Raw genomic sequence first — 10,077 nt, 5'->3', positions numbered from 1 at the left:
TGAATCGTTGTCCATAGTCTCTTTAGAACGACATATTTTATTTCGTCAGTTATTTTGAAATCTTCAGAAAAGATGTCAGGAGGCATAGAATTGTTTTCTGACACCTCGAGGACCATTTATATTGTTTGCATCAGCAACATAATCACGATGCTGGTTCCGTAAATAAAACGTAATTTCAGGAACGGAATATAGCTACAAAGTGATTATTAACATGTTTGTAAGATAGTTTTTAATTTAATCTATTATTTTAGTTTTATTCTTAATAGATTTACCATAATTTTATTTTTGTAAAATTTTCGATGTGTACGCAACTGCATTTTTGCGTACGGGTTGCTACGCGCCTGGTAAAACAATTCAAACGAGAAAAGGACTGTTTGATTCATGCTCTTATATACTATAAAACTACACAGAACCACATGACTTACAAAGCGTTCTACAAATGGTCAATTAACTATCAAATAAAAAAATAACTTTGTATTTCTACATTTGCCACTTTTTTTTTCTTTAATTTATCATCATGAATATATGGTGGCCGGTTAAGGCCATTTCACCTTTTCGCCTTTCATATCTTATAGGGCGAAAAGGCGCGAAGCCGAAAATGCGAAAAACACGAAGTCGAAAATGCGAAAACGCGAAGTCGAAAACCCGAAAACCCGAAAACCCGAAAACCCGAAGTCGATATGCGAAACACGAAAACGCGAAGTCGAAAACACGAAAACGCAAAATTATTTCACTTCTCGATTTAGCGTTTTGTGTTTTCGTGATTTTGCGATGTCGCGTTTGTCAGTTACCACCCACTTCTGTCAATCATTTCGTATCAAGTTTTATCTGATTGGATAATGATAAACAATTTGAAGATTACCTGACTGGATAGTATTATTTTCAAGTATCATTGATTGTTACATTGAGTACTTATCTATTTAATAATAATAATAATAATAATAATAATAATAATAATAATATCTTTATTTAAAGTGAGTTACTCATCTGGATTGAACCAGTTTTTAATAAGGCTCTCTACATACAATGTTAACTACATGAATCAAACATAATCAATCTACCAATATGCAAAGATAAACATTGCCAATGAGACAACTATCCACCGATGTGTAAGCAAGTATGGTCAATCGTACGGCCTTCAACAATGAAAAAAACATACCGTATAGTCGGCTATAAAAGGCCCCAACATGAAAAATGTGAAAAAAATTCAATTGAGAAAACTAACGGCCTAATTTATAACAAAACAATTTATGAAAAAAAAACAAAAAAAAAACACACATGATTCAACGACAACCACCAATCTAATTAAAATATAGAACTCGGATTTCGTTATGACTTGGGACATGCACCTAAAGAATGAGGCGGGATTAAACATGTTTATGATCACTCAACCCTCCCATAACCTGGGACAGTGGTGTCACAGCACAACATTAGAACAAACTATAAAAATCAGTTGAAAAGGGCTCGACTCATTGTAAGAGTATTCGAATGCAGATACTGTTTTTGATTTTTGAATTTTACTCGGGAAAGTGAATTACACACTTTTGGACCACTAAAAGAAAAAACTTGATTTGTATAATTTTGTATTTAATTTAGAACGATAAGATTATCTGATGATGAAAGTAGAGTATTGTATGATTGTTTATTTTTTGTAGGCACAGATTAATAAATATTTGGTTAATTTATGTTTATGTGCTATATTATTCTCTTAGTAACGGGAATAATTTCAATTTCCTTAATTAGTTCAATAGATGGTTTTCAAATATCGTGTTCGTTGAAAATAATTCTAGCCGTGACCTTTTTACAATTTTAGTAAACTGTCAATTAAAAACTTGTTACAGTTTCTCCATACCGAACAACAGTAATCCTAATGTGGAAGAATATAATCTTTGTAAAATAAAATTTGAATCATATTGCACGAATTTTATTCATTTATTCATGGAGAATTATAGTCAATACAATACTTCCATGATCTATTGAACTATTTAAGGAATCTGAAATTCTTCCCGTTACTAGGAGAAAACTTAGTTTTTTAGTGGTCCAAAAGTGTTAAAATTACTATCTAGTAAAATTATAAAATCAAAAGCTGTATCCAGTGGCGGATCCAAGGGGGGGGGGGGGGGGATCCGCCCCTGGTATCTGCATTCGAATACTATTTCTCAAGTCATTATAATTATGTTTAACAAAGTGTTAAATTGTAAGTTTAACAACGATGTATACCATAGTTGTTTTATTTTTTCTTATATATGAATATATATGGTTTATCTTTGCATATTGGTAGATTGATTATGTTTTATTCAAGTAATTGATATTGTATGTAGAGAGCCTTACTGAAAATTGGTTTAATCCAAACGAGTAACTATCTCTTAAAAAAGATATTATTATTAATATTATTCAATACATAAGTACTCGTTGTAAAAATTAATAGTACTTGAAAATATAATCCAGTCAGGTTATCTTCAAATTGTTTATCATTATCCAATCAGATAAAAGATACGAAATGATTGACAGAAGTGGGCAGTAACTGACAAACACGAAAACGCGAAATCGCGAAATCGCAAAATTGCGAAAACGCGAACGTGAAATTGAGAAGTCATGGAAACTATTTTGCGTTTTCGACTTTGCGTTTTCGACTTCGCGTTTTCGCATTTTCGCCCTTTAGAATATGAAAGGCGAAAAGACGAAAACGCGAAATGGCTTTAATCGGCCACCATATGAATATGATAATGTCATACATTAAATAATACCTCCATATCACACAAACAGTTGAGATACGGAGGAAATCGGGACACCTTTAATAGTAATACGATAATAATATACACAAAGTGTATACTGGCAACAAAATTTCTGAACATACTGCAAAGCAATCTTTCTGATTAGTGTCAGTGGTACTCACTGCCATGAAATATGCGTTTAAGTGAAACGTGGTATGATTCTGGTATAGCAAACATCGAATACCTCATGAAATCTTTGAACACACTTTTTTATAGATGATTTCCTGTTTGGTTTATTTGCCAAATTGGAATTAACAAGTGATACTCAAGGGGCTAGCCAACCATTACCAAAGCATCGTATGAGTTTTAAGAAAAGTTTTTTTGTGGTTTCAAAACAGAAATTTTGGAATTCCCCATTTTCATTCGAAAATATAATTTTGCATTCATGTCTAATAATTGAAATTAAAAGCAATTCTTTAAAATGGTTCTACGTTCGTAGGTAGTATAAATATTTCATATAAATATCACTGAAATCCAAAAATGAAGTTAATCATTAAAGTAAATTTTACTTATATTTTACAATTTCAAAAGTAACTAATTTCACAGCAAATTACCGATAATGTATAAAATACATGTTTTACACTAGTAATTTTTGGGGCCCTTTATAGCTTACTGTTCGGTGTGAGCCAAGGCTCCGTGTTGAAGACCGTACTTTGACCTATAATGGTTTACTTTCATAAATTTTGACTTGGATGGAGAGTTGTCTCATTGGCACTCATACCACATCTTCTTATATCTATGTAATAAGAAAGCGACTACTGTTAAGTTTTATTGACTACATACAGATTATATGGGAAGTTCAAACAGTACATGAACTCAAAACAATGAAAACAACGGTATATATTTGTGTGACACTGATATTGCTACAGAATGCTAATCCACAACTGTGAACAATGATGTACCAAATGGGAAGGAAATGTTAGAGAGTTCTGCGATAGGTCTTCAACCAAACAACACAGAACAAGAGCTAACGTTCGACGTCATTCAGCAAGAGGAAAATCTACTAGATTGTGTACCAGGTATAACAGATATTCAACTTCCACCAGCAATCAAAAAGCGTGGAAGGCACAAGGGAATGACACAAACTGTAATTTGGTTGCCAACATAAAAATGTTTGCAGAGAAGCAAGTGTTTACTCTTACTTGGAGATCTCCAAAATGTCCACAAATACAAAGAAATCCAATGTACATTTACAAAATGTGTGATGAGGATGCGGACTCTAAGCTAGAATGGCAATATTTGTTGTGTGATGAGGATGCGGACTCCAAGCTAGAATGGCAATATTTGTTGTGTGATGAGGATGCGGACTCCAAGCTAGAATGGCAATATTTGTTGTGTGATGAGGATGCAGACTCCAAGCTAGAATGGCAATATTTGTTGTGATGAGGATGCGGACTCTAAGCTAGAATGGCAATATTTGTTGTGTGATGAGGATGCGGACTCCAAGCTAGAATGGCAATATTTGTTGTGTGGTGAGGATGCGGACTCCAAACAAAAAAGGTCAATATTTGTTGTGTGATGAGGATGCGGACTCCAAGCTAGAATGGCAATAATTGTTGTGTGATGAGGATGCGGACTCTAAGCTAAAATGGCAATATTTGTTGTGTGATGAGGATGCGGACTCCAAGCTAGAATGGCAATATTTGTTGTGTGATGAGGATGCGGACTCCAAGCTAGAATGGCAATATTTGTTGTGTGATGAGGATGCGGACTCCAAGCTAGATTGGCAATATTTGTTGTGTGGTGAGGATGCGGACTCCAAACAAAAAAGGTCAATATTTGTTGTGTGATGAGGATGCGGACTCCAAGCTAGCATGGCAATAATTGTTGTGTAATGAGGATGCGGACTCTAAGCTAAAATGGCAATATTTGTTGTGTGATGAGGATGCGGACTCTAAGCTAGAATGGCAATATTTGTTGTGTGCCCGATTAAAACATATACACAAGTCAAAGAACTAGTTTTGTTACACACGTAAATACTAACTAATGTTTATGCAAAATTTATAATATACATTTTGAACTATGACACATTACAGTTTGAACTATGACACATTACAACTTGAATTGTGATACATTCTGGTTAAGTTTTACTGCTAATTTCCATCTTTGAGTGATGTAAAATTAGCATGCAACTAGGCTATATATGTTTTCAAAACTGCAGTAATTTAAAGCACACATGCTAAAGTTTATTAATTGAAGTTTATTCCTGTTTTCATGATAATTCATTCTTACAAAATAATTCTGCATTTTCATCTGACAGTGTGACTTCTTTTGATAGTTTCAATATGTTTTTTGCCGGCTTGACAATGCTTGTGGGTATTTTATGTATTGTGTTTGTTATTCATAATAAACTGAATTAATCATGATCGAATATTTGAATTCTTTTATGTTGATAATGCACACTTTTTTACAGTATCCAAGAGACAAATTTAAGATTCATCAATTTTTATTGGAGCCGGCAAATAGCTATAGGCTGCCTAAATTTTAACATAAGTAAATATGTATTGCTATAAATTTACGAAAACGTATGCTTATACTTCCTGTCGATATAATGTACTTATGTGTTGGCATTGCACAATGTCATGTTTTTTTCAGACTGTTTATGACCTCATACTAAACATCCGTAGGATGTTTAATGATTAATACTTTAGTCTGGAATTGAAGAACACGATTTGTTTATTAGTTGTTAAGGCTGTGTACTAGTTTTCAGTAACTGCGAGTACTATTAGATTGGTAATTATGGAAAGCCTCAGCTGTCATATATGAGAGATTTACAATGTTATGCTCAGGCGGAAACCCAGTTGAAATAGAACAAAAGAATCGAAGCTCTTTGTTAGAGAAGGCGATAAATGCTTACTGTAATGTTTACTGTAGTAACTCAAATTTTAAAAGTTAATAGAAACAAATAAAATGACAGTTTTTGGCTAAATTACGAAATATTTTATCATAAAAACACAATTTGCATAAGTTTTCAATTTATCTATTACATAATTAAGCAGAACAATTAGATATCAGGTCGACGACATGGGTGTCTATTAAGTTGGATCTAAAAAATGCATAACCTCCGATTTTTCAAAAAAAATTACCACGGACGGAGAACATATCAATCTATTTGTTCCTTAATTTTTGTTTCTGCCCTTCCATTATGTGACGCAAGAAAAAATTCCAAAAAATGGGTAACAATTGCATCGAAAAGAGAAAATCGAGCGCACCTTTTTATGTGAGGGCGTGTTTGAGTTGAATATTTTGTCTTGAAAACGTATAAAGCAAAAGTATTTGATACATCATCTCGCTTCAGATTCTATCATTTTTATATATCAAAGCTTCAGGTTGACTTTATAACATCGAAAATTCACAGTACTAAAAAAATGAAATATATAGGTCAAGTGAAATACCTTTCTAATGAATCACAAAAACAGAGTAGGTGTGTTCGAATAGCAAATTTTTACTAAAAGTACTTGACGACAGACTTTTAAGTTGGATCTTAAAAATGCATATCTTCCAAAAAACTTCATTTTTTGTGTGTGATATCTAGGGTTTATAGTCTTCAACCACTGAAAATTTTTAGTCTGCCCTTCCACGAAATATTAAATTAGAATTTTTTTTAAATGTTTATGAATTTTCGAAAATTCCACCTGACAACCGATCAGACAATAGTTTTAAGTTGACTGAATGCAGACAAGTACATTAACTGATGCTCATTAGCTAGTAGATACATTTGTCTTTTAAAATACAACTGGCATATAAGGATCGTAATGGTACTATGCGGATAAACTTATCGGTTTTCAAGAGCTAAATTGGCAGCGCGTCATCCCTATAATGGCTTCCATTTTTACGATTGTAAAAATTAACTGGCGTAATGGGGAGATAATTTTGACGAAGTAGAATCCCGACTGATGCTGATTTGCAATTTCAATGATAAGTCACGTATTGTGATGATATGCCAATTACACGTTACGTTGAGTTTAAAGTAAATGATGGTTAGTTGACATTACATTATGGTAACTTGCAACTGGGCAATTCTTAATCATCTATTTCGATTGCTATGATAACAAATAAGGTGAAGAGCTAAAATTTATGATACTGACTTGCCATTCCTGATTAAGTTCTTTGAAGTCCATTAGGCAGATGCTCTAATCATTCTTATTTTGCATAAAAAATCAAAATATCAGAAAATCATGCAAGTTTTGTTTTAAAATAACTCATAGGTATGTGTAAGGTTCTAACAGTACATACTTTCAGTGTGATTTTATTCAAGGAACTAGAAAGAAGAATTTTAGCGAAAATATACAGAAAATATTACCCTAACTGCAGTGGCAGATCCAGAAATTTTCATAAGGGGGCCCACTGACTGCTCCAGTCATGCTTCAGTGATTTCCTAAACAATCAACAAAATTTTTCCCACAAAAGGAGGGGGGCACAGGCCCCCACTTAATCTGCCTCTGTACTGCACCCTGTCCTTTGGTATATTTTGCCTGGGTACTTGGTCAATTACATTACTGGTAAACTGCTTATGCCAAAGGAAATCCTCTGCATTGTTCAACATGCACTTGGTCTCTGAAATATTTTTCACCTTATTTCAATTCCATTGCCAGTTTGCTGTGGAAAGACATAATTTAAGGTTGAACTACTAGGAAAGCCTGCTATTATCGATTCAAACAACAGATATATGTATGCATGTCATACATAATTCTAATCCAATTTGGCATGGGACAACAATTTTGATTGGATGACGTCTGACATCAATTCCACAGTTGACAGTCAGAGTAATTGGCAACAATGTCAACATTTACGTCATATTTGAAATGTTTAATTTTGAAAATTTTTCATGTATAGCATTAGCAGGCGCGTAGCAACCCGTACGCAAAAATGCAGTTGCGTACACATCGAAAATTTTACAAAAATAAAATTATGGTAAATCTACTAAGAATAAAACTAAAATAATAGATTAAATTAAAAACTATCTTACAAACATGTTAATAATCACTTTGTAGCTATATTCCGTTCCTGAAATTACGTTTTATTTACGGAACCAGCATCATGATTATGTTGCTGATGCAAACAATATAAATGGTCCTCGAGGTGTCAGAAAACAATTCTATGCCTCCTGACATCTTTTCTGAAGATTTCAAAATAACTGACGAAATAAAATATGTCGTTCTAAAGAGACTATGCAGGGGCGTAGCTAGGCCAATATGATGTGTACTCAATGCCGAAGGAGGAAGTCAAACGGCAGGGGTTTGGGGCAAGTTCTGGGTAAAAGGTGCAAAATCCTGCACCTGCATTCTCGCAATTTCCTGGGAATTAAAATGACCTCACCGAAATCTTATTTTCATGAGTAACAGAGTCAACTTTTGAAAAAAAAAATTGAAAAAAAACAAAATATTAATTAGAGAAAAACAAACAAGTACTGTTGGCTTATGAATTTGGATTTTCTAATGTGTAGTGGGTTGAGCTTAATTAAATTAAATTAAAAGAATATTCGTTGCTAGTTAGTTTAGGTTAAAAGGGGTGGTAAAGGGTGGTACTTGCACGGAAAAAACGTTAAATACAAAGAAGGAACAACAATTTCACGGTGAACGTGAAATAATTTCGTCCATGAACGTTGATAAAAAAGTACTATAATGAACGTATATCATAGGTTGGAAACCTCTTACTGGCAAGTATATAATATATACGTTTTAAGTCCCGACATATGAATCAAATCTATAAGGAAAATCATCAAATTATTTCCGATTTCTTTTTATTAACTTCCTAAACGATAGTCTTTTAATTTTACTAAGCATGGAATAAAAGCACTTTAAATCTCGAAGCATGGAAAATAAGCACTTTTAATCTCGAAGCACGTATAATTAAGTTGGGGAAACACTTTGAACGAGGCACCCGTCTTGCACAACCGAACGTAAAAAATAAAAAAAAAAGTCAAAATACGATGATCGTCAATTTAAATAAAAATAAAAAAAACAAAACAAAAAAAAAACGGCAAGCACTATGCACGAAAATGACCCTTTATCAACCCCGTTAAACTTAAGTCAGACTGGACTGTTTAAAAAAATCTGTTATGACGACGTATGTAATTAAGACTATACATACCTCACATGAAAATCATGGGAATGAATCGTTGTCCATAGTCTCTTTAGAACGACATATTTTATTTCGTCAGTTATTTTGAAATCTTCAGAAAAGATGTCAGGAGGCATAGAATTGTTTTCTGACACCTCGAGGACCATTTATATTGTTTGCATCAGCAACATAATCATGATGCTGGTTCCGTAAATAAAACGTAATTTCAGGAACGGAATATAGCTACAAAGTGATTATTAACATGTTTGTAAGATAGTTTTTAATTTAATCTATTATTTTAGTTTTATTCTTAATAGATTTACCATAATTTTATTTTTGTAAAATTTTCGATGTGTACGCAACTGCATTTTTGCGTACGGGTTGCTACGCGCCTGATAGATATGTGAATTTTTTGAGACTACCTTAAAATATAAATTAGATGTTATTACCTAACCACTACATTACACTAGGCTGCTGTTGAAACGTCACAATTCTGTGAATCCATCAAGAGTTATGATTGTTTTCTTGTATTAATGCACCAACTCGATCTGTTCTTTTCGAAAATAATGGGAGCCGGGATTAATCGAGTCGGGATTTTTTGTGCAAACCCCGCGACACCGTAGGCTGATTGTTTTGCAAAAACCTGAAATTTCTTCTTTCTTGAACATGTTGAAAAGGCATGTTATTCTGATAAACACTTAGACATACTTTTTTTATACTCTACGGCAGATCCAAAAAACCAAAATCACAATTGCAATAACAAAATTAACCAAATTCAAGAAGCCTTATGTATTTTTTCCTTTTCACTTCATAACGCTTAATTCCTCGCCACGTACAAGTCAATGAAGCACGTGGTTAGTTCAAAAGTTAATAATGTTTTAAAAGATGATTTGTTAGAATGCACCGTCTTTTATACTCTTTGACGGGAGGAAAAAAAATAATTCACCGGTTTCGGGTCAGAATTTACGTATCACAACTTAAAAAATGGTTTAGCTGTTACATATTTGCAACTTCATTGCACTGCCGGGAAAACATGTGATAAAATTATAGCAAAAAATGTGCCTTTACAAAAAGTCCTTGAAAGTGGCGATAAATAAATAAACACTTTATAAAGTTGGTGCGTCCGAAGCGCTTTTCTTTATTCACCTTCATCAGGAACGTTCAAAATCCCCTAAAAATAAAGCCAGGGAATTACTTGAGAATTAAACTGGTCCGCCGTTCCATCTATAGCTTCGCACCG

The sequence above is a fragment of the Mytilus californianus genome, unplaced genomic scaffold, assembly GCF_021869535.1.
Source record: "Mytilus californianus isolate M0D057914Y unplaced genomic scaffold, xbMytCali1.0.p SCAF_5, whole genome shotgun sequence".
Classification (NCBI taxonomy): domain Eukaryota; kingdom Metazoa; phylum Mollusca; class Bivalvia; order Mytilida; family Mytilidae; genus Mytilus; species Mytilus californianus.
This window is presented reverse-complemented; position numbering follows the sequence as displayed.